Genomic DNA, 5582 nt, shown 5'->3' with positions numbered 1-5582 from the left:
GACTGCTCTAGACTGCTGTAGACTGCTGTAGACTGCTCTGGACTGCTCTAGACTGCTGTAGACTGTTCTGGACTGCTCTAGACTGCTCTAGACTGCTCTAGACTGCAGTAGACTGCAGTAGACTGCTGTAGACTGCTGTAGACTGCTGTAGACTGCTGTAGCAGGTTGAACTTCAACTGTATCCAAAATAATGACATTGAAATAGTTTGCAAGTGTCGTAAATGCTCACCTGTTAAGGCCATGAGGATAACACTAAGGCAGGTGAAACGCCTGGAGGTTCCTTAAATCCAGCCCTGCCTGAAACTACCTTTCAGGTGTGCAGATAGTATGTCTAGAGTCTTACTGAGTATCATCAACATCTACCATCTATTTTTTTTGTCAGTAAAGAGTTCAGGCCTCAAGCTGGCATCATTATTACCTCAATTACTATTACCTCAATTGCCTCGACATCGGCACATTGACTCTGTACCGGTAACCCCTGTATATAGCCCCGCTATTGTTATTTGCTGCTGCTCTTAATTATTTGTTATTCTTATCTCTTACTTTTAATTGATTTATATATTTTTAGGTATTTTCTTAAAACTGCATTGTTAGTGAAGTGCTTACTTAGAAGCCCTTATCCGTAAGGTCTACACCTTGTAACATCTGCTTCCAGCTCACACTCTCAAACACATAGATCTGCTGAACTCCAGATCACCTGCATTTTGATCACTTGTTCACACACCTGTATGTCATTTACACACACTATTTAGTTCAGTACTTTGCACCCTTCATTGTTAGGTATCGTTAGGTGAATTCACCAATTTGTAAGTCGCTCTGGATAAGAGCGTCTGCTAAATGACTTAAATGTAAATGTAAATGTTAGGTATTAGTCCTCCTGTGTATCATAGTTTTTGTCCGCCTCACGAACGACACCTTGTTGCCTATTCCCTGCCTATCAGATTTCCTGTCTCCCGAACTACGTTACTAGCCTTTTCCCTGCCTGTACTGTTGCCTTTTTGGACTCCTGTGTATGACCTTCTGCCTGCCCCTGGACCCAGCTACCTGCCTCCTCCTGTGTATGACCTTCTGCCTGCCCCTGGACTCAGCTACCTGCCTCCTCCTGTGTATGACCTTCTGCCAGCCCCTGGACTCAGCTACCTGCTACCTGCCTCCTCCTGTGTATGACCTTCTGCCAGCCCCCTCCTCCTGTGTATGACCTTCTGCCTGCCCCTGGACTCAGCTACCTGCCTCCTCCTGTGTATGACCTTCTGCCTGCCCCTGGACTCAGCTACCTGCCTCCTCCTGTGTATGACCTTCTGCCTGCCCCTGGACTCAGCTACCTGCCTCCTCCTGTGTATGACCTTCTGCCTGCCCCTGGACTCAGCTACCTGCCTCCTCCTGTGTATGACCTTCTGCCTGCCCCTGGACTCAGCTACCTGCCTCCTCCTGTGTATGACCTTCTGCCTGCCCCTGGACTCAGCTACCTGCCTCCTCCTGTGTATGACCTTCTGCCAGCCCCTGGACTCAGCTACCTGCCTCCTCCTGTGTATGACCTTCTGCCCCTGGACTCAGCTACCTGCCTCCTCCTGTGGTCCTCTACAATAAACACCTGATGCGCCCTGCGCTTGAAACCAGCTCTCTGTCTCCCATCGCATTCATTACACACCTGTTGTATTCGGCGCATCTGACAAATACAATTTCATTTGGTTAAAGGGAAATTCCACCCAAACACTATATTTGATGCAAAAACGCACACATATAAGGGAAAACGCAGCATCATTATGCAAAATGCATCATAATGATGTTTTCTGTATTTTGAAACATATCTTGAAAACTTGATTGCTAACAAGCAAAACATTTTTGGCATTATGTCAACAATGGACTAATGAAATAAATACCAAAAGATAGTTTTTGGGTGGAGACTAAGTTGTAGTCTAGCAATAGAGTTCAAGACTGGCTGGTGCAAGAACCAGCCTACAGAAAAATACATTAAAGTCATTGCCAGCCATTGCTATTCCATGCAATTTTCCCCTCAGCTCGTGGCAGTTAAAAAACGTGCCTTCCCAAATAAACACTTCACTTCCACCCTCAAGAATCATCAAAAGGTTACTAGGATACTTCCGGAGCAGATAATAGTCACTCAAATGGATACAGGCTTTGTTGCTTATTTATTTTGTAATGAATGACAGATCATGGAGAGAGAAAGTTCGCTGAAGTTCTGCTTTGATTGAAATGTGTAAATTGTGACGTGAGTAAAACATAGGCTACATTTGATATCTGCAGTAGTTGTTGGGCCTACAGAGGTTGTGTCTATACACACGTACACACACACACACACACACACACACACACACACACACACACACACACACACACACACACACACACACACACACACACACACACACAGTTTCCAATATAATAGTTTTCTAAAGACTAAAGTAAATTGACAACCCAGTTCTACACACTCGCCTCATGTCCATATTGTCTCGTTTCAAGCATCGAATTTCAGTTCTCTATTACCTAAATGTATTGGACTGTAGCATCGTATTATAGTTCTCTATTACCTAAATGTATTGGACCGTAGGGAGAGGCAATAAATGTATCTGAGAGTAGCACTCTCTCTGAGCGGCTGTGTTTTCTCCCCCCTACTGCTATCTCCTGAGTAAATGTATGCCGTAAATCTGCTCTTAGTCCTGCTCTTGAACCCTCTGGGTCTCCAGAAGCTTAGCAAGCCAGAAGGCAATGGGGAGTATGGTGTGCTGTTCTGTTTCATGAGTAAAACTGTGTGAATTGTGACGTGAGTGAAACTGTGTAAATTGTGAGTAAAACTTGGGCTACATTTGATTTGACCTAAATAGGCCCAACAACTATTTGCAGTAGTTGTTGGGTCTACAGATGTTGTCTACAGTTTGATTCAGTTTAACACTATGACCGACATTATCATTGCATTACAAATCTATTAATGAACGTTAATAACTCTACCTACGTGTACATAGTACCTCAATTACCTCGACACTGGTGCCCTCGCACATTGACTCTGTACCGATACCCCCTGTATATTGCCCCGGCATTGTCTTTTACTGCTGCTCTTGAATTATTTGTTTTTCTTATCTCTTATTTTTTTTATAGGTATTTTCTTAAAACTGCATTGTTGGTTAAGGGCCTGTAAGTAAGCATTTCACTGTAAGGTCTGCTACACCTGTTGTATTCAGCATTTCACTGTAAGGTCTACTACACCTGTAGTATTCGGTGCATGTGACAAAGAACATTTGATTTGATTTAATTTACTGGACTTTATAAGCTGGGTGGTTCGAACCCTGAATGCTGATTGGCTGAAAGCCATGGTATATCAGACCGTATATCAAGGGTATGACATAACATGTATTTTTACTGCTCTAATTACGTTGGTAACCAGTTTATAACAGCAATAAGGCACCTCGGGGGTTTGTGGTATATGACCAATATACCACAGCTTAACTCTGTTTCCAGGTACATAACAGCCCTTAGCCGTGTTATATTGGCCATATACCACACCCCCTCGGGCCTTATTGCTTAAGTATACTGTGAGAGATGTTTTTCATGCACGCAACAGTATTAGGCAAGCTGTTTTTCAACACGCATACCACACTGACTGAGATGGACAACTTCATATTACTCACCCAAAAGTTTCTCAATCCTAATGCTGGAAGGTAGGTAACCAAGCGGTTAAGAATGTTGAGCCAGTGACTGAAAGGTTGCTGGTTCAAATCCTGGGCCGAATAGGTGAATAATCTGCCAATGTGCCCTTGAGGCAAGGCACTTAGCCATATTTTCTCCTGTAAGTCGCTCTAGATAAGAGTATCTGTTAAGTCACGTAAATATAAAATGTACCAAACACAACTCAATCACTGCCTAAACTGCTCAAGCAAAAGGTTTACTTGTATACTTTTGGTCATCTCTTTGTCAATATGCTCCACAGAAGTCTTTAAAAAAATATTTAATCACTTAACCATCTCACTTTTTTCTCATTCTGTTCCTTTTTATCTAATAGTAAAAAAGGAGCATGCCCTAAATGCTTGAAGACAACACTCAGTCTTTGCTTTTGATCGACTACTACACTGTACTATACTATATTATATTGTACTATGCTATACTATGTTATACAATACTGTACTATATTATACTGTACTATGCTTTACTATATTATACAGTACTATGCAAAACAATACTGTACTATATTATACTATACTATATTATACAGAACTATATTATTCTGTATTCTGCTATACCATATTATACAATGCTATGGTATTCTATATTATACTCTGCTATGAAATACAATACTGTATTATATTATACTATACTATATTATACTGTACTATGCTATACTATATTATACAGTACTATGCAATGCAATACTGTACTATATTATACAGTACTATACAATGCAATACTGTACTATATTATACTATACTATATTATACTGTACTATGCTTTACTATATTATTATACAGTACTATGCAAAACAATACTGTACTATATTATACTATACTATAGTATACAGTACTATATTATTCTGTATTCTGCTGTACCATATTATACAATACTATGGTATTCTATATTATACTGTGCTATGAAATACAATACTGTATTATATTATACTATATTATACTGTACTATGCTATACTATATTATACAGTACTATGCAATGCAATACTGTACTATATTATACTATACTATAGTATACAGTACTATATTATTCTGTATTCTGCTATACCATATTATACAATACTATGGTATTCTATATTATAGTATTATGAAATACAATACTGTATTATATTATACTATACTATATTATACTGTACTATGCTATACTATATTATACAGTACTATGCAATGCAATACTGTACTATATTATACTATACTATAGTATACAGTACTATATTATTCTGTATTCTGCTATACCATATTATACAATGCTATGGTATTCTATATTATACTCTGCTATGAAATACAATACTGTATTATATTATACTATACTATATTATACAGTACTATGCAATGCAATACTGTACTATATTATACAGTACTATGCAATGCAATACTGTACTATATTATACTATACTAAACCCAAAGGAGCAGTAGGCTACCGCAATGTCTGAATAAGTCTCATTCACTCATAAGCCCATGGTTAAGTCCATGCCTGTCTGCCTCTTTCTTTACTATCTAAAACACAGCTAACCGACATAGAGCTGTGTAAACAGAAAAGCTTTTAGAAGTCCTGCAGACTGTGACACTCACCTCTCAACACATTGACAGGGCCCAGACAGCCAGTGCAACAGAAGTGATATCACACCCCTGTCATTGCTTAGAGACCGCATGTTTGAGCCTATGGTTGCCACTGTGAGGGAGACATGTTTATTACCTTGGCAACCGCTTGTACAACAATACAGTCCCATCCCCTCTGTATACCGGACAATGTTATTGTTGAATCCCAAAAGTTAATGCAATCTGTTCTCTAAACTATGAAGAATATGAATTAGATTACAATTTGAAGTGTCTGTTTAGGGTTGTGTGGCTATAGAAGTTTCCTAGGAGAGAATGGTTAAACTTTTCAA

Source organism: Oncorhynchus masou, chromosome 29 (assembly GCF_036934945.1).
Source record: "Oncorhynchus masou masou isolate Uvic2021 chromosome 29, UVic_Omas_1.1, whole genome shotgun sequence".
NCBI classification, from domain to species: Eukaryota; Metazoa; Chordata; class Actinopteri; order Salmoniformes; family Salmonidae; genus Oncorhynchus; species Oncorhynchus masou.
The sequence above is the reverse complement of the archived record's forward strand: the minus strand, read 5'-3'. Positions refer to the sequence as shown.